General features: G+C 42.0%; 1 protein-coding gene across 10 annotated transcripts in view; it reads right to left on the reverse strand.

Moving 5' to 3' along the window:
* The window catches only part of LRP1 (LDL receptor related protein 1), a 313912-nt gene that overhangs the window by 247205 nt on the left and 44987 nt on the right, over positions 1–21720 (reverse strand). The gene's annotated exons all lie outside the window — the stretch shown is intronic.

The raw sequence follows: 21720 nt of genomic DNA on the forward strand, positions 1-21720 counted from the left end.
TTGTCCTGTTAGAAAATAGTTTATTTCCCCCACAAAACAGGATTCATATGTACATCATCAGCCTGTTCAATGTGCCTAAACAAGAACGTTTTAATCAGTGTGTGTTTATCTGCTACGGCGTGGATGAGAAACATGGGCAATTTGCAAACAAAATGAAACGAAAGCGAAATGGTCCATGACGACAGAGGTGAACGATTGCGATTAAGAGAGGAACACATTGGGAGAGTTTTGGAACACTCTTGTTTGGAGATATTCTGTACTGTGGCCCTTTTCTTACAGTGTGTTCATGTGGGTGGGCACTCGATCATGATTTGCTTACAGGCATAGTGACAGCCGAACAAATCAGTGGTGCTCAGTCCAATACATTGAGGGGGTGGTGGTACAGAATGCTCGCATACACTGCGCGCTTCATCAAATTGCTCTTGAGTTGTGCGTAGCTTGCGCGAACCTCATTACTGCACTTTACTAAAAAGTGGACAAAACGAGGATAGCTCCATTAAGTTGTATATTAGACACTGGTAAGTATTTGTATTGAACTGCAGTACTGCAAGCCACGTAGAGTAACTATGCCTCGTTTAAAGGTCTGCTTCAATTGAATACTACTTTAGTTCTGACACTTTTAAAATAGAAATGTGATATTATATTATTTCTAATCTTTTTTAATATTAGTAATTTATTTTTCTCTGATGTGTTACATCTGTCACAAAAACGGTGCGTGGTTTTTATTTATGAAACTCAACTTAACTTCTTAGCTCACAGGGTACTTCAAAATAAACTGAACCGACTTAAACTTGCTCTTGATCATTTAAGTACGAAATTGTTACTTTTTGTTCAATATGCAAGTAAAATATATTAAACCCTGAATAATCATCGGCCACCTTTATCAACCCACTGCTGGATGAAGTCTAAGCACACCATGTCAGCCAAAACGGTTTGAATGACCATACTTCACCCCGCTGGTCCAGTGCAGATGGATGAAAGTGTGGGTCCAGGGCCAATTCAGGTATCACTTCACCACTGACACTAGCTGCAGCCGAGAGTCAAACCCAGGTGGCTGGATTCATACGGCAGCGCACTAACCACTGCACAACTGCTCCATCCGAACAAATATACCTTGTGTTAAGTATGGTCCACACTTATGACTAGGGGCTGGTGGTGGTGGTGGTGCAGAGATGATGAAAGACAACCTTTCATGTGCGCGTGGCCTCAAACAATTGAAAGATTGTGCTCAGCGTTGACCAGTGCTAGACAATGGCCCAAGACTTACAATAAAGTGGTCATGGGATTTGAAAAGGTGGTTTGGTGGTTTGGTGGTTTGGTGGTGTGGGTCAATCAATAGCTGTGCGTTTCACTGGCGCGGGAATGCGTGCAATACATGATTACCAACAATGGTTTAACACCTTGAACTTCTGACAGCGCCCCAACTACGTGGACAAGCCACATGCCGGAGAGAGATGGGGACGTCGTGGGGGCTTTGCTTGAACTCGATAGCAGCTCCCATTTCCCGTTTGAACAACATCCACTATAATTTACCAATCAATTACCTGGGGCAGCACGTGAGTTGGGAAACAGAGGTATGTTTTTGATCTGGTGACCTTTCTAGTCACGTAATTATTAATCCGCATTCTTCCATGTGTTCCTTGGTGCAAAAATCAATGAGTCTCTGCAGGGGTTGAAACCTATGCGCCAATGGATATACAGTATTATTAGATTGCAGTTTGGGTTATCAGAATCAGAATCTATAACATAATCTTAATTTAGACTGGAAGAATCCGATGAGCTATTAAGATCTTTTTCACAGATGTCCTTTGGGTTAACCAATAGACAAAGGTTTGTTTGATGTTCACAAAAATAATTAATCTACACGTGAATGCCTATTATTTACCCGGAAAAGTCTCAATTAGTCTTAAGATTATGTTTCGGGAGGATCAAACATGAAATCTTATGCCAATTTTTTATGATTATTTGGCATGTGGGAGGAAAATGAATTACTGGAGAAAACCCACAAATACGATGGGGTCACATTCAGCACTGTCATGTTCTAGGCAACTCACAAGCACCATTCCTACAACACCTGGAAAGCCCTGGCGGTCACCAGTCCTCGTGCTAACCTAGCTCATCCCGGCTAAGCTTGTGAGACCCGTATAAATTAGGTGCATTCAGGCTGAATTGGTCACGGTAGCTGTGATGGTCTTAGTAGTTGCCCACTTACTAACCTTTAAGCATCATAACAACAGCCAGGCTGCCAATATATGCTATAATCGCATTCCATTTGTCTCACGTGGTTTCGGAGAACCAATCACAGGACTTTAAACTCTGCACTGTTAAAACAAAAAGGCCATTTTAAAGAATGGCTCGAGAAAGTTATCACTTAACTAGGGCAGCAACAAGACATAAGGAAATTGGCTATGTGGGTTAACCACAAGAAAGCATAACCAATGTAAATAGCATGTTAAATGTTACTGATCTATGCGGACACCCATTGAGTACTGCTGTAAATCAGCTCGAGCATGTCTATACAGATCAATTGAAACGTGAAGAGGAATGTTTGCACGTTAACTCTGCAGTGACATTGCAAACAATATCCAGTACCTGCAAGTTTAGGTGGTGAGAAAATGGGTCTGGAATAAAACGCCTAAATTTTCTAGACTCATGGTGTGATCCCCAAGGTGAGCATGTGATAGTCACTGATCGAACTCTGAATCCTTACAAGCTGAATACATTAAATCACATCCTAACAACAAATTAACCACGCACAAGGACTCTTGATAATTCAGTTAAGAGTGCTGCGGTGGTTGCTTCTAGCGAGGACTCAGTAAGGGAAGCATGTTAACCAAGACAACTGCCCTTTAGTAACACAAATATATCTCCAGTACCAGCAACTTTCAAAGAGACACAATACGGTAAATTAGATACAGCACAGTAAATTAGCTAACGAGACGTAACCCAGCCATCATTGATGACGTATTTATATGATTCATTCATAACTTTATTTTGCATGGCATGCAGTGGGAAATAATATCAAATGGGCAGGCGAGCTAACAACGTCATGATTGCGTATTAAAATATTCACAATGTGAATTAACCTACTAATTTGTTTTCATCCAGTGTCATAAAGATAGTTATCCAGGGAAGTAGAAACGATAACATGGAAGATTGGTACCACTTTTTCCATAGGTAATTTGAATAGTACAGAATGATGCGTGCCTTTCCTATGAATCTCTGAAAGTTAAGAAGTATATTATTTACATAATAAAAATAATAATAACGTGAAGCGGTTGTTAGGAGAAGGGACTAAGAAGTTACACTTGCGAGTTATTTTTAATTTAAATTGTGGCTTATCCAAAGCAAGGCCTGCTCCATTATAATTAATGTCCAACGTTTTGCCCATCAATACAGTCGTTTACTGATTAAAATAAAAATGCATAACTAATCAGATATGAGAACATTCCATGCTGAAAATACACACCCTGCAAGATACAATACATTCAAAGATCTTGATTTGAAGTTTTCTTGACTGCAGGAATCAATAATCTTTGGTTCTTTCAGTAAGTCACGTTGGTAGAAAAATAAAATAAATTAAGAGATTTCGATCGCAACACAAGCGGTCGTCCTCAGGTGGAAAAAATAATCCAGCAGTGGAACTGCTGAACCAGGAAGAACACAGCGAGAGAGCTGTTACAACAAGACGTTATGTATGTGGCGAAGGGCAAGCAGGCGGGGTCTGAGCTGGAAAGGAATTCCATTCCCGGACGCAAGCACGCCAGTTGTGTTAATGGGGGAGATTAGGGAGAAAGATTAGCATGAAATGAGCTTCCGTCGCCACATAAGAGTATCGTCCCCGCATATGCGCACAGCAACAGTGTTAATGGGAGATTAGCACTATGTTGATGGGAGAGATTAGACAAAGGTATTCGGGAAATTAGCAAGTGATCAGCCATGCAGAGGTATTGGTTCTGCCGTTTTTCAAATCTGCTTTGTGTTCGCGAACACGGTCCGAGATATGTCGTTTCGTTTGAACCAACATAACTGCTGCCGCAGACACGACTTAATTTGTAGACACCAGGGTATTGCATGTCAGGAATGACATCCTTCACAGATGAGATCAAATCAAGGATTTTGTGTACTGTATTGAATAGGACCTGGATCTTGTGTTTGTTTAATATTTTGGAAATCTTTTTGGTAACACCTGCTATGTATGGCAAGGTGATGGTTTTGATTGGGTCCTCAGATGGTTGTCTCCCCATGGCTGGGGATACAGCTTTGCGGATTGTGCGGTCTGAGTATCCATTCATCTTAAGGGCTTGGTGTACGTGCTCCAGTTCACTGGCTAGGTGGCGCTGGTCGGAGATGCAGTGGGCCCGATGGTGTAGTGTTTTGATGAGGGAGTTCTTCTGGGCCGGATGGTGGTGGGAGTCAGGCTTTAGATAGGAATCCGTGTGGGTGGCTTTCCTGTAGATAATTCCATACACCCATCCATCAAATTCACCAAGAAAGTGGAAACTGATGACAAGCTACCATTCCTGGATGTTTTGATTGAGAAGAGGCCTGATAACTCGTTGGGACATTCCGTCTACAAGAAAGCCACCTACACAGATTCCTATCTAAAGCCTGACGACTCCTACCACCATATGGCCCAGAAGAAGTCCCTCATCAAAACACTACACCATAGGACCTGCTGCATCTCCGACCAGTGACACCTAGCCGGTGAACTGGAGCATGTACACAAAGCCCTCAAGATGAATGGATACTCAGACCGCACAAACCGCAAAGCTGTATCCCCAACCATGGGGAGACAACCATTGGGGAAACAAAACAACATGTCTCGGACCATGTTCGCGAACACAAGGCAGATTTGAAACATGGCAGAACCAATACCTCTGCCATGGCTGATCATTGTTATAACGCAGTGGGCTCGCACGATATTTTTTTTTCCGAGACCAAGGTACTGTGCAAACCTTCGGGCTACCGTCAAAGATTTGTCCATGAAGCCATCCAGATATATAAACAGAGACAATTTCAACCGAGAAGATGGGTATAAGCTGAGCAATCATTGGAAGGACGTTATTAACCAAGCAAAGTCGTAACTTGCTGTGGTGCTTCCATTCGTCCCTGCATTGCCCTGTTAGGTGTCTCTGCATTAACGGGCTGGGGTCTCACTAACATGGCCACCTCTGCTCCCTTAGCCTCGATGTATCGATGGTTCTGGCTGTGTGATGGGCTGTCTCACTGGCGCGACCACCGTTGCGGTGGTTCTCTTGCGTGGACGCGCTTGCCTCTCACAGCGCAGTTGGCAGCGCCGCAGCTTGTGTTACACATAGACATGACATTAACTTGCTAATCTCCCTAATCTCTCCGCCTAATTTATCCCATCAACATAGTGCTAATCTCCCATTAACACTGCTGTTGTGCACATATGCGGGGACGATAGTCGTATGCGGCGACGGAACCTCATTTCGTGCTAATCTCCCTCTCCCTAATCTCCTCCATTAACACAACTGACGTGCTTCGTGAGGGGATGGAATTCCTTTCCAGCTCGGACCCCGGCTGCTTGCCCTTCGCCACATATATAACATCTTGTTTTAACAGCTCTCTCGCTGTGTTCTGAATTCAAAAGCCCATTGTGGATTTTTGTTCTGCCTGGTTCAGCAGTTCCACTGCTGGATTATTTTTTTCCGCCTGAGGACAACTGCTTGTGTTGCGATCGAAACGTCGCGATTTTATTTTATTTTTCTACTTACGTGCCTTGACCGAAAGAACCAAAGAGTATACATTCAAATATGACTGCAGATATAATTATATAACTTTGTGGTGAGGAAAACTTTTATCCAAGTCCATATGCTTTAAATTAACCGTTGAACTTTCAGCAGATTAACAGCATTGTCTTTAGTCGCTTCACCGACTCACTCCATCCATCTTCATATTTTAGTGATTCCTCTCTGGCCTCTATCATAGTTATACAATTAATAGTGGCCAATTTGAACAAAAGCTGCTCTAGAGGAAATAAAAAAAATATAAAACAGACAAGATATTTCAAGTGTCCTAATTCTGTGGAAATTCCGCACATTATTAGGATGCTGGACTCGTTTCAATGCTGGCAAAGTGCTAGGCGGTGGAACATTGGAATTCTCACTAATTTCTTGCAGATGTTTGTGAGAGCAAAGGGCTATTTTATCTAAGACTCATTGTATAATGTGAATGCTTCGGACAATGGTGCTTATCAGGGTCGTGGCTAATTCACCCCACTTCTTGTCTTGGGGTTAAAGTGGGCCAGGGCTCAATGTGTGCGAGGCCTGGCTATTCCAGTATGAATCTCTCCACCAGGATTCCTGAATTATTGTCTTGGTATATCCCTGCCTGTGGACCTTATTATTGACTCAGACCCAAGCTTACTGGTCCACGAGCGGTGATACTGTTTTAACAGTGTCAGGTTTGTGAGTGGCTTTTCTGAGCTGGGGCTGGAAACGGCACCCAAAGGATAAGCTCTACACATACACCCAGGTGGGCACTATGGTCCTGCTAGATGGTGTGTCCATCAGTTTGTCTCATTTCACGGTCACAAGGTATCCTCGATGGTGTCATGAATTTTTGCCATTGGGAATGCTGTTCTGAATTCAAAAGCCCATTGTGGATTTTGAGCATTCATGATATTTCCTGATCGTAAAAAAGTAGGGAGTGGCAGATATAAGAATCACCCCCTGATCAAAACATGGACGTAGACAAGGAAAATAGAGAGAATCTAGAAAGTTTGCAAAGAAGCATTGGTAAGTGCATGTCTTAGATTACACTAATACACATGGATCGGAGAACATAGGAAAGTTAGTGACATATTGACTGTGAATAAAGAAGGGGACATGGGCAGGATGCATTGTTTGTGGAAGAGACTTACGATAGTATACATGGATGCCTCTACTTAGGAACATTCGACTCACACACTTTCAGAGATATGAACAAACATGTCCATATGTCCCAGTTGCCTGTTCTGACCGAGTATTAAGTTAAACTGACACTTAATACATGGCGGTGGTGGCATCTACAGTTTCAGAACATGAAGAACCAGTGGCATCTACATCTACAGAAGATTATCTTTTGAGCCTAGTCTCTGGTGTGGACCATTTGGTTTCAAAGACAATGCATATATTATCAGAATACGTTTTTTGTTTGCATTCTGACCACAAGTATTGTGGTTAATGCAGACATGATTCCTTGTAAAAGGTTTCAGTTTGGTGTTTTAACATCTTAACACCTGTTCTGTTGCCGGATATTTTAGTACTGGCAAAGGAGGTCCCATGATGATTATGCAAACTTTAAAGCCATTCCCCGTGTTTAGTGTACATGCCGTACAACATGTTTGGAATCGACAGGAGTAAAGTTGGACTAGTGAACGAATTGACTTCCGAACAGACCTCTGGAACCTAACTCGTTTGTAAGTAGAGTGCCTATACTAGCCAAAGGATGAAGGACATGCCCGAGAGGCTATTCACTTTTGAGAGGGACCAATTAAATCAGATTCTACACAGGAGCTACAGGAGATGGATTGCTGCATAGAGATCATGAAGAGATGTTGTAGACTGTAGAGACATTCATCAACTTTGGATATATGTCATGGCTGATGATAAAATACAATGACATCATGAAGTTATGAAGTGTGGTGCAATGGTCAATTCAAACTCTAAACTACACGCATAATGGCATAGTTAACACAATGGGGAATATTATTTTCCATGAGCTCAACAGTTTTAAATCTTGACTTAAGGCTTTCATGACTGGAGGAATTCATATTCTTTGGGTTTTTCGGTAAAGCCACGTAGATAGAAAAATAACAAAAATCAAAATCACGACGTTTCAATCACAACACAAGCAATCGTCAATTATATTTTGCCTGTAGATATCTTCTGTGTGCATATATGTATAGATTTATATATCGCGTACACAAGTTATTTACACATACGCAATTATATTTTTTGCAATTGTTTAAACCATCAATGCAATTTTATCCATATCATTATGAAAAATGATGACTGCGTGCAATTTGCAATTTAATGCACTAAACTTTTTAGTAATCCTTATTCTATCATATAGGTTTTGTTGCAGTTGCTGAATGCACAGGGAACAGGGGCGTGTTTTTCAAGCTTTAGACAATGTTATGTTTTATATATTTATGTGCTTACTTTGTAACCAAATACTGAAATAAGGGCCATTAGGCAATGTGCTCACCAATGCATAACTTAAAAAACACAATAACTGGCATATTTTCTTCATATGGGTGGGACACGCCGATAATAAGGTCAAAAATAATAATGGAGTGGCAGCCAAGGAATGGAAAATGTCCAAAGAAATGGAGCAAAGAAATCCGTTTGTGAGCAGGTGTTAGGTGATTTATTACATCGCACGATTGTCAGAAGTGGCAGCAGTTTGGGTGAGGACTTTCAGATTATCTAGCAGTGGCATTGCCCATGGCTGATTGATGACCTTTATACATGCAACAATATGAATACAACTTTAACTAAAATTGGAAGCTAAAATAAGATCACATAAATGGAGACTAGATTAAGGTTGTAAAATGTTCCAATTAAATGACATTGACATCTAAGTGGAAGGCACTAAATTATACAGTGTCTGTGTGATCATACGCGTGGGAACAATTTTGAAGTTTTGGAGCACTAAGTAACTATCAGGGTCCATACTGAGTGCACAAACAGGCCAGTGAAGGCTAATAATTGAGTCATTTATGGGACATAATATAACATATGGCTTCCCATTTTCTCATCCGAATGTATGGGGGGCTACTGCTATCTAAACTAAACTTTTGTTTATTTAACCAGGTAAGGCCCACTGAGCTATGTAACTTTTTTTAAAGAGACCTGGTTACAAATGATAGCTCAACAAAGTGGCTTATCATTTGGACATTTATAGCAGCCAAATACTCGAGGCATGTTGATTCTAAATGTGGAGGGAAAAAGCTGAGGACCTGGACAAAAATTCCAGCGACCACAGGGAGAACATGCGAACCCCAAATATACAGGCATTCGGGTGGGGATCGAAGCCATGCCCTCCTTATACCAGGTGAGATATTTAACATCTTGCCACCACACTATGCCCTCGATGCCTCCATTCCCATGTACAATACATGTCCAACAACAGTTCACACCTGTAAAAATGAGGAACTAAGCAATGCACGATTTATGTCAATATTACATTAGGGGTTTGAATATTTAAACAAATATCTGACAACACGGTCTATCACAGCGGTTCTGAATATTTAACTTTGGGCAATATTCAGCAATTTTCTCCCCATTTCCTTCCAGCGCCAAACCCTGCTCAGACAACATACGGTAAAGTGACTGGTATTTTCTGAAAGCACGATCAATAACGTTCATATTTACCATAGGAAACATGTATCCAATGCTGTTCACACAAAATGGAGAATGCCGTGGGGGTGCTTACTAAATTCTGTTGCGAGGCATTTTTAATACCATTCCAAGAAATATTAATGCATTAATTTGTGCAGGGATATTTTAAAGAGATTTGCATGGATTTGCACAGATTATATGGTGGCATGATGGAAGCGGAATACAGGAATGCGCACAAATCATTGCCCTCACCCAAACCTGAATTTTGAACATTGCCAGCAATATAAAATCAAGTTGAAAAGGTAATTTAATACAATCAGTGCTGTATTTAGAACTATCTGCTTCTGTTATTAAATGTGAATGAATTCCATAACATACATATATCACTGAGTATGTGCACACTGCTGACATGTATGTGGAATGCCCCTATACCCCCGTGTTAAAAGCTATTGTTGGACCCAGTGGTAAAGGGGTATAGAGGGACTTCCCATTTACGCTGGATACATGCAGTGAATCAATCAGCATTCTTGTCCAATTATAAAGTGTTAAATAATTAATGCAAGTACTTTGCCCTGTCTCGACTACAAACAAAAAAGTTAGTCAAGAGACATGTGTGCGTGGCAATTAGATTTAGAAAAGAAAAAGCAAAATCACAAATGCTTTAGTTGAATCCCATTAAAGCCAGATACAAAAATGCCCTTTTTGGTATAAAACTCTCTCAAAAAGCTCATTGTTTGCCATGCGCACAGCAACTCGCACCAGCTTGAGGATTACAGTGACTGTGCACTGCATTAAAATGTAAATCACAGATAACCCGACTGTGTATCATGTGGACACAGCCCTCATACGAGTTTCTGGGAGCTATAGGACTTATCCGTCAGAGTGAAACAATAAAAGCCTCTGCTAATAAAGGCAATATTACCAAGGCATTAAGTATGCAATCATGATAAAATGTATGGATAAGAATACGTTTATTTTGAGAAAATGTTTATAACCTGTGTTGATCCTTAGGCTAGAATATAAATTCAGAGAACACAACACAATTGTGAGATTGCAAATGTCAGTACACAACAGGAGCAGAAAAGCAGCAAAATTGCACTGATGATTGGTAGATCAAACACGGTGGTCTTAATACGGTGATACGGAGTGACAACACACAATATAAAGATAGAAAAATACAAGCTACGAGAGACATTTTATGCAGCTCCCCCTACTTAAAAAAAAAATCACACACCCCAGGAAAAGAAAACCCACAGTTTTCTGACCAGCAGGAGGTTCCAGATGTCACATTTGAAGAAGTAACCACTGTGCCCTTTGCAGTATGATGAGAGAGAAAGCCCCCCTGGATAAAACTGAACGCCTGTTGATATCAAAGGAGTGAGACTATCTGTTGAATGAAAATTAGCAGTCTTTATTTGCTAAATGTTTACGTAGCAAAATATCTCAACCGTGCAATCCAGTGAAGCGGGGGGGGGGGGGGGAGGAAACAGTCATTACCCTACGAATATATATCAATTGTTCACAAAAAAATCACTGAGACGCATAAAGAGGAATGATTGGACCAGAGAAGATACACTAATTAGGGACATCGTATTTACTGATCCATAATGACTGTTAAGGGAAGTCGGTGGGGCTTGGGCAAGACATTTCTAGGAGGCATGATGGTCAAGACTGACCACAGAATGGCAAGAAGAGGAGAAACACAAACAGCCATTCGAGATGGATTCACATGGCGCATGACTTGGCATATTGATATGCCATCACACATGATCTCATCAGGAGAGGAAAATTAATTAAATAACTTATTGTTGCAGGTGGCAACCCTTACAACATAATGTACGAGTGCATCGTTAAAGTTTTCAAATGTTACCACTGAAAAAGCATGGGTGGAGTATTCGTCAATGACATGCCAGGGCCATTTATCAGCTGAATGACGATCATCGTGCACCAAGCCAAAGTCTGAATTCCATGCAGGACTACAATGCCCAGGTTTGTTAAGCAGTGCTGTTGATATTATTGAAAAACAAGCGTGCCCTACCCACATTTTAACACGCAGATGTAATCAACCAATCTTGACTGTCATACAGACCAGTGATCAGTTTACAACTGTCAGCTCTGAGGCTTGATTTTTTTATTTGGAGGCAATTTGGTCTCAGAGACATGAAACAAAGTCTAGCAGGCACATCATCAAGAAATTCCCTATCCTTTGCAGGTGTCATTACCTATGCATTTGCTTGATACAAATATCCCACAACAACCTTCTGTGACAGCCTAAGCAAGTATGTGCTCGGATTATCTTAAGTCACTATGCTATTATGCTCTATTAAAAACGTAAACAATATAACGTATCTTACATATGGTAAGAGTATCTGGAATTCCAGATAATAACTAATATCTGTGTTTCATCTCATTATCGAAGGATATACCTTTCTACATTGGTTACAATGTTGTAAGTGAACAGAACTGTGGATGAGCACGACATTCATCCCATTATCCATGAAGCCGTGAACAGTCTGGGATGATATTAATCATATAATCTGTGATAATCCATGGATAATAATGGTAATGGGGTCTGAGCAGTGATGCAGTAGTAATCGCATTGCACTATGATCCTGCCAACATAAGTTGAATTTCCGGCCACTGCTAATATCAGCGGCACGTGATATATGAACCAGTTCTGCCATGTACACATTTTTTGTTATTCAAAAAAAAGATGACGACATCGTGCCTTTTTACAACTGGATTGCAGTTACTGCCACCGCCATCGCTGCCAGCAATGATTAATGGAAGTTATGGGTGGCCCATTGTTGCGGTTGTCAATCACTGTCACCAAGACGGTTTAGCGGCAGTGGACGCACAAAGCATAAGTAAACTGAGCAAAGGTTTAGGGCCCCGAATAGCTCAGGCGGCTTCAGACTAGAAAACAAAACAAATATTATATGGATGTGTGAAATACCAGCTCGAGTTTATGCCGTGATAAACACGGAGGCCCAACTTGCGTGAAAAGCAAATACATCGATCACATCTATATAGTCTGCAGATCTTTTGTCTCACCACGCCAAATGTCTTGTCTATTTCCTGCATCTTTCATTTCACTACATTCCTACCTCACCTGTCCTGTATCTCTTCCCTCATCTCAATACACGAGTATCTTTTGTTCGCCATAGACTCGTCGCCCTACATTTGTAGTATGTATATATATTCGTGTTATACCAACAGTTTATGAATGGAAAGGGCATGTAACCATACATTTTGTTGTTGCTGCTCAGGCCCCAAATGGGCCAGCACCACCACTATTTATCAGGACAGGCATGGGAGCAATACCCAAAGAGGCGAGCGACTTCGCATGAGATGAACAATGTGTCCCCGCAGGGCATGCTGTACCAGAAGATCTCAGGAGATGGGCCACCTTCAATATATTGCATGCAATTGCAACAGATGTGGTGGGAGGTACTGATGACAAGACTATGACTTAAGAAAATGGATAATTACTAATGATGTGTCAAAACGTCAAAGATGCCATCCTCTTCATCTGTCACCAGAGGTAAAGTACCCTCCACTACATTACACTAGTCACCTACACGACACAGCTACTCATCATTGTATCTCACAACAAATTCACCCTCTTGTCTGCTATTATAAGATGCTTCTTGTGGATTCTAGGACTTTTCCCACAGATAGCTTCCAATCTGAAAATGTGCTTATCCACGATGGGCCCCACTACACCATCGCAGATAAGCGATGTCACCGCACTAATGACTGAATAGCGATGTACTATATAGAAGACATCCTCTTGTCACTCACAATCCTATTCATCCACAATCCATTTGCAGATACTGGAATCCATTATATAGAGTCCTCTATATTATCACAGATAAGGACTTCCCCCTGTAATAACATTTCCATGTTGGTTATGATTACAGGCAGCAAATGATGCATCATTTACTTTTACAACACTTGCCGATTTACCCGAGCACAATTAATATAATTCAAGAGCTCACGACTCCATGCAGAGGAAGTGAATGGGTATGAAGATATGACTTGCCGAGACATCTGAACCACCCCTGCACTGCAGCAGATGGTAGCTCACAGCTTGTCTGGTGAAGAGTCTGACATCTCACACTCCACTGGGCCAAGCCCTGGAGCGCCGGGCCAGTTGTTGGATAATTGTTTTAAGCTGCAGATGTCAAAGTGCAACCTTTCACACAAAAGGCCAACTCTTTCACCTCAAGAACTGGTAATTTGCTTCCCCTTTAAATGGTGCGCGGTAATATATGGATTACAGACTTCGGTACACTACTATATATATGCAGACGTGCGGTACCGTGTAAACAACAACCATAAAAGAAAAGCTTTATTATTTTCGAGTGCTCAAGCCAAAAGCATCTATTATTGTAGCAGTTTTTTTTAATAAGCCTGACTGCTGATGAGGAACCTACAAATTCAAAACAAGTCCAGAGTTTGCTAGCTTTCAATTAACAAATGCTGCTTGTTCGATACTTTGTCTTCAGACGCGACACCGATAGCATGATTGGGGGGGGGGGAATGGAAATGTCCAATGTCCTGCTCACGCCACTGCTAGAAGAAGGACCTCCATCTGGAGGGAACTCTACAGGAGCCCGTCTAATTAATATTTGGCCTACTCTTCCATGTGGGCCAGACATCTTGGAATAGGTGGGAGGGCACCCACGCTTTATTTTACCACAAGCGGCTTGTCCATCGACTGCGCTGTTCCCATGTACACAGAACTGCTGGGTGGACAGATATGGCCCGGGGGGGGGGGGGGGGGTAGATACATATACTTTATTAGTCATGTACTCTACACACGCTGCAAAAAAAAACACCGTTCTGTTTTAAAAGGCACCCTGACAAACCTGCAAAAGGTTCCTGTTTCCTAAATCATAACCATTTCAATTACTGCATTGTACATGTAAATAATTTTAGAAGCTACATAAATTCAAGTTGTATTTCATTCATTTCATATGTTTATCCTCACATTTTCCCCTTTAAGCATTATATATATTTTTTATTCTAAAATGCAATCATTCATTATAAAGCATTCCCCACTAACCAGCCAGAAGGACATACATTATGCAATAGTTGTTGGCTATCCAGGGGATTATTAAACAGCAGAGGGGTGGGAGGCACATGTCAGGAGAGGGACACTTCGTCCATACGAGAGGTAAGGGACATCGGAAATAGAGGTGAAGTTATGGTCAATTTCAACCCGAGTACAGTACTTTCATACATGCCAACGAATTTCGCAAGCAAGCGTTCAATTAACAATCAGCAGCTGTCCCACCATCCGTGCACATCACTCGGATGCGCCACAATACGGCTGCTTCTTGGAGTTTAGGGGCTGCTTATGCAGTTGATGTGGACCGCAGTAGAGATGCGAGACCAATTTGGGGAGCAAAAGCTCAAAACCGTTTGCAGATCTACAACAGAAGCCCTCCCCATGACTACTCTTGGATGGAAAAGGCACACAAACCCACGGTATGTACCAGTACTATAGCACTGTAACAGAAAGCCTGCTTTAGCCATGATTTAAATATTGCTGATCACACACATTGCACTAACCCCTTTGTGTGCGATTTAATGCTCAAAGCTGTTGGGCTGCTTAAATGTATGGGCTTAACAATCAAGGGCCTCCTTTTTGTTATCAACCATCTGACTGCTTTGCACCCAAATCGCAACCCACCCCCCACCCCCTACAACTTGCGTTAATGCAATATTCCTGGTGTTCCTCCTCCACGTCTGTCCGTGTCGACTGTTTCTTATTCTGTATTCTGGTGGCGATGGAGGAAAGCTTTGTGTTTTAATAGGACATTAATACGAAGCGCATGTCTTCAGCTGCCGCTGTCTATGTAGTATTGTGCAAGGGGTTATGTAGAGGTGTTGGCGGGGGAAGAGCTGGAAATGAGTGACATTGGATATATTGTCAGTTTGGGTAGCATCTCAATTCATACATGGTATAATTAAATTGTGGTACGCTCAATATTGCACACAATCTGCATCACGAACGGCATTCCTCTTCAATGCATATAATTAAATAGCGGTATGCGGCATATGGCTGAACTAACATAATACTTGGCAAATTAAGCTTTAATTTTTTTTTATGAATGTGTAATTACTTCGCGTAAAATGATTACGTATGCATTTTTCAAGATTACAGTATTTACTTAGTGTCTAGTAATCCTGCATTAGATGCTTATTTAAATATATCTATGGAGTTGGTGTCTATATTTTGCAAAATAATAAAGAGTGGCATAGCAGGGTACCTGTACATTGGTTGTTTTCTTTATGGCATCAAAAGGTTACCTTTTTTCTTCCTCCTCTGCCAAACAAGTTAATGTGACGTACTGTGGAGCTGGTGCAGCATGGCTCAACAAATGCAACTGCAAGCAACGGCGATAATTGCAGGAGGCAATGCATACCAAACACATGCTCAGATGTACCTGCTTAATTGGCCAAGCAGGCAACGTTATTAAGTTAGCCATTATATAATTGGCTACAACCTCAGGTCTAAAATCGCCAGTTATGATTTACCCGACAGTTCTCCAAGTGTCCACAGACACAAAAAAATCTGTAGGATAATTTGAAAAAAAGTTCGATATGAGCAAACACGCGTACACACGCTCCGTGCACATCTGCCGCATATACACAGTTAATTAAAACAGTGGCATTCAGAGAATATGTTTTCCCCCATAATGGGTGGAAAAAAAACCCACTTAACTGTGACACAAGCAAACCATTTGCCACCAAACGACATTCTTAAATAAGGCATCTACACAAAAATAACGCTGCCTGGATTCAAAGAAACATCACTCACAACTTACGGAGACGCGCGTCATTTTCATTAGGCCTTTAGATAAAAAAACAGGCAGCTAATAGGGAGTGAAGACACAAATGTCGCGTGATAATTAACAACGATGCCAACCAGTAGCCTGTACAAGAGACTCATCTGGTGAATATTGGGGACTCGGGTGAGAGAATGAGTCAACTGTAAAACATGTCATCATCATCTGTTCCCTGTATCGGGCCGGTAAATTTGTGGACTGAAAAATTAAGCGGTGGTGGTAGAGATAGAGCAATCAGTCCGTGAGTTGGCTGCACATTGTGTACTATGTTGGTGCTTATGACCACATGTTACACGAAGGCATTCACATTGCATTTGATCGTCAGTCGTTATTCATACATGTTATTTCCAAAATCAATTGTGCATCATTATTCTACATGTGGGCATAACACGCACAGTGCGTGTATATGCAATGAAACAATGGTAAATAACTGCTCAATAACAATGAATGCTGTACACGAAAAGCACAAAAACAATTGCTTAATTACAGTAACGACTCGTATCATCTCCAAATAGACAGATGTGTTTTGTTGGAAACAAAAACCGGCAACATGAAACATTTTTCATAGAAATTACTTTCCGATGTACTGTACTTGCATTTAAATAAGCCTTTGTCATATGTTCGCAATATCACAGTGGCTGCATTTCAAATGCCACTAAATTGTTACATACGAGGCTGACACACGTGTCGGGTGTTTCATGCATATCAACTCGTTTCACCTCGTGGATTTAAGCTCAATTACACGAAATTATGTGTTATGGGCTGCTGGTAAGTATGATGCATCAATCAAAATGACAATGCAGCACAGACTGTCCACGACGTGGCACCTGATGCTTCCCCTGGGCCCACAGACTTCACAGTTGACATCCGTAAAAAAAAGGAAAGTGTAATGATTTTTCTAAGTATTTCGAAAATGAAAAAAAATATAAAGACGAATAAGTCCCAATGATTAAAAAAAACGAACAGCGGTGCTTATACATGATTAATAATAAAACCTTTAATCCATGCATGCACACTCAGTAAAAAAAAAACATTAATCCGTGCACGCTTCTGTCATCCAAGCTACAATAAGAGGCGCTTAAACATATACACGTTTTATTTGACAACCGCCTCCGACACGAGTGCCGACTGCTAGTAGGTAATTAGAGTCGGGGTTATTTAAAGTCACGGACAACACAAAGGCAACACACACACACACACCGCCTGCCTGCCTGCCTTCCATCCGTCTCAAGGCCGACGGAAAGCTGCTTCAATGCAAGGTTTCGCAGGAAACCGGACAATTTCCCTCTGCGGGCCAACTCACCATCCATCTTTCTTGTTGAGGCTCAACAAAAAGCCAGGGGAGTTTCCCCACTTTAATTTAACATAAATGAAAATAAACGATTCTTGCTCTTGATTTTTAATCATTTTCAAAAAAAATACGTTGAGGAGGAGGGGAGGGAGGGAGTAACAAAAATGCTAGGATTTGCGCTCCATGCACCGTTGAATAGAAATTACAATGCAGTTGGTATCCTGGCACATCTGAGGCCAGGCCTCTTGGGATATTTGCCTTATAAATAAATCATTAAATGTAAAGTACAATCCATGGGGCAAGCCACGCAATAGCCACGCAAGCCATATTCATCCATCACACCTTAGCGTGCATTAGGAGTTCTTCATCTCACCCAAAATGTCACGTGAAATGTCTAGAGCATTCACTCAATACAGATTGGGGTTCGTGACCAAAAAAAAATACACATTTGTGCAGTTGGTCAACATTTTATACTCCCAGGCACATGACAGTGGTTGTAAGGTGTATAACCTGAGTAACCTCTCCCTCGAAAGTCCTCATCTCTGACACCGATAACACGCAATGCAGTTACACAATAGGAAAGCTACAGTACTCACACAGATGCTAAAGATAGCGTGGCACTTTCCAAAGAAGTGGCTGCCGTGTGGCAAAATTCAAAGCCAAATAAACCGTAAATGGTTAACATTCTTTCGAACAACGCTGACTATCTTGCGGCTCCACAAAAAAAGGTGATCAAACAAATAAATCCCGAAGACAACCCTGGTGATTATTAAACCGAGAGGGCCACACAACAGGGCACAGTTTAATTTCGGAGGGCACTGATGATAATTGCCACAAAGAACCAAGCCAGCTCGTGTGACTAATTGACTGGGCATGGTTAAGGGGACAAAGCCATTAAACAATGGGGTGCCTTCTCGCTCTGCCCACACACAGACGCCCGGAATCTAAGATTTAAAGCCTACACCGGCACCTGTAAACAAATATAAAACCCCAACACGAGTTTATGGAAGGCACTATAAAACACAGTACCCGGGTGCACTGTATTTATAACGCAACTGCATCAACTTCTCCAAAATGCGCACGACGGCGTTATGATTTTTCACTGTGCTCTTTAGACCCTAATGCTGGCCCGTATGCGGCACACAATGAGCACAGATGGCTAAAGCTGCCCCGCGTTGTGGCACACCATGAACCTCAAACATGCCTATAGCAAGCAGCTCTATGCAGCAAGGTAACACATTATCTTAACCTAGGAAGTAGGCGATGTTCATTCATGATTAAAATGTGTAATCTTCATTTATTTATTATCATACCGTAATTAGACCATTATAAAACCACACAGTTGGTGTCTTGGCAGCAGGACCATTTTACCCACTTGAGCAATTAAATTACATTTTTTTTAATATAACTGGGGGAAGGGTGCAAAATTAGAGGCCCTGCTGGTGGGAGACGATTGTTTGATATTAGAATTGGTTGTAAAGGCGACTTATTACACCACGAGCAAGCAATTTCAAAGGGCTAAGTTCACACCAAATAATAGCCATAATGGCCTCAGCTTTACAACAGTAATTCATGATTTTGTAACAGAGGTATAAATTCGCAAGGCGACCAGTTCTACAGAAATCCCTACTGCAAACAACCCGTTTCTAACATTGTATTATTGAATTTTCACTGCGTGAGGTAATTGTTTGAGCTGAATGCACATAATTGGTTGGGACCCTTGCAGGCTATGCACTTACTAGCGGACAAATAAAACTTGCAACTTAAGCGGAAAAAAATATAATTGTAACTATGACAATAGCTATAAATGCCAATTAATAAATGACGTCACACGATTTTTGACTATTTTTGACCACCCCCCTCTCGTCACACGGCGTCACAAAAAGTCAGACCCCCCCGCCCCTCAAATGACGTCACAAAGCTCTGCCCCCCCCCAAACCATCTTTCCATTTTGAAAATAAAACATGCTTCAAATCGCTTTAAACTATTGTCACTGTAGTGCGTACTTAATGTGGTGCTGCACTCCGATGTTGTAGGAGAAAACATGCATTAAAAAGTATATTTAATTAAGTAGAACGTGTTTATATTTATTTAAATTTGCGCATTTTTATGTGACGTCACATTTCTCAACCCCCCCCTCCCCTCATCACACATCGTCACAAATGTCTGACCCCCCCCACCCCCCCTCGGTGCGTGACGTCATTTATGGACGGCCCCGAACCATTTAATCATAATTTTTTTTTAAGACGACTGCTGTGTCTGTTCAGCAAGTGAAACTTCACTGCAATGATGCGATGGCAGATGAAAAGCGGAGGATGGCATATACGAGAGAACCATATTGTTGACGATTAAGACAATTAAAAGGACTGGGGCAAGGACACGTCGCGAAACGGGGGTTGTGTCCGCGAGACTGGTGACAGAATGGCAGCCGTAGGACAAAAATCGCAGATGTCGCTCTATCGTGCGGTGGATGGAGCGCCGGGACAGGTCCACGTGCTGCAGCGAGATGGATGGGCAGCAGAGCTGGGCCATGGGGAGAGGGGTCGGGGTAGTGGTCACGGCGTGGGGAGGCCTTCAACCAACAGTGGATGGACATTGGCTGATGATCGGTGGGAGATTCTGGAAAATTATAACCAGAATTTATAACGTTTACGTAGTTTTTTTTATATAAAAAAATGCATTTCCTATATATCAGCAATGAGTAGACAATATAACATGAAAAACTAAAATTGTACTTTAAAACGTCACTTTTACATCAAATGTGATGCGACTCTTACATCGATGTGATGTAGAATTCCAAATAAGGGAAGAAAAAAAAACCGAGAGGAAAATTTCCAGTCGCCTGAAACAAAAACAATTACATCCAGACTACCCCACACAAGCCCGCACAGCTCAACGCAAAAATCTGGACCACTTTTCCCCTCCCGCCATCCCCAAAGCACACACTCTAAACCGCACACACACACTGCCCAGTTGTGGCTGCTGACGGGGGGGGGAGTATTAGGAGAGAGAGAGTGTGGGGGTAGGATGGTGAGCAAGGGATGTTGGAGGTGGGGGGTGTGATGGAGGCAATGGGAAGAGAGCTGTGGAGAGAGAGGGGGGGGGGCAAGCCCTCTGCTCAAAACGTCCCTACAAACACACGCTTCTAATTTGCTCAGGAATCCAGCATTGTGGCCAGACCGCATCAGAAGAAAGCTACAGAAAAGTTTGCGACTTCCATTTCACATAGCGCCTATGCTGCGACTACAGTGTACACTCTAGTTTTCTTGTTTACCGACGGGGACAATGGCACGCGGGTTTATTTCGAGTCTTAATATACTTTATTACGCGTGCCCATCATGAATCACCGCCGGTGGCTAGGTGGCACATGCAGTTGCGAATCGTAGCAACGTTCAGGCGGTGGTGCACCGCACATCTCAAAGCATGTGGGCGACACTCGCAACGTGTAGGCCTGTGAAGTGGCCACCAGATGGCTGTAGAGCAATTAGGTTTTCTGACCTATTTATTATAGATTTTTGTTATAGATTTTTGTTTTTTGGGGGGGGGACGTCACTGTATTCCCCCGTTATGCGTGCGAGAGTTCTCTGGGCAGTTTTCAGACAGACTGAACGAAGCCGTTAAACCAGCCTAACATCAATTACCTCCACGAACATGAGCATACGAGTGTGGCAACTCGGTAAAAAAATCATTCTGAAGTAAATATTATAATTAAAAGACTGTACATTGTACATATTACATTCGGGCCAGTGTTTAAAACGTACGTTGGCAAATGAAGAAAAAAAAAGAGAAGCCGTTCGATCCCAATATACTTTTCCCCTTTTTTTTTAACCATTTTTCTGGTCCAAAGCAAAAAGGGCAGGCTTCGGTTTCGGTGGTGGGGGGGGAAGCAATAATGGAGCTTTGCAGTGGTGTAGGCTACGTACGTACGGTGGTGCAGGCGAGGAATGAGAAGGACGGGGGTGGGGCACAGAGGCGCATGTGGATACGGCAAGACTTCAAACAAGAGGCAGATGACAAGCTTCACCAGCCCCTTCCCACCATTAGACAAGGAGGCGGGCGGGGGGGCATGTGGTTCTGCCATCTGTACAAGCGAGAAGCGGTCTGACCCGTGCATCTGATAAGCCCACCTATGTATCGGGGTAAACCAAAGCGTGTTTTTTTTTTTCGAAGCTTAAATCTCACGGCAGCAAACCAAAAAAATGTTATTAAATAAACG

Source organism: Petromyzon marinus, chromosome 10 (assembly GCF_048934315.1).
Source record: "Petromyzon marinus isolate PM22_M1 ecotype Great Lakes invasive population chromosome 10, UKy_Petmar_22M1.pri1.0, whole genome shotgun sequence".
Lineage (NCBI taxonomy): Eukaryota > Metazoa > Chordata > Hyperoartia > Petromyzontiformes > Petromyzontidae > Petromyzon > Petromyzon marinus.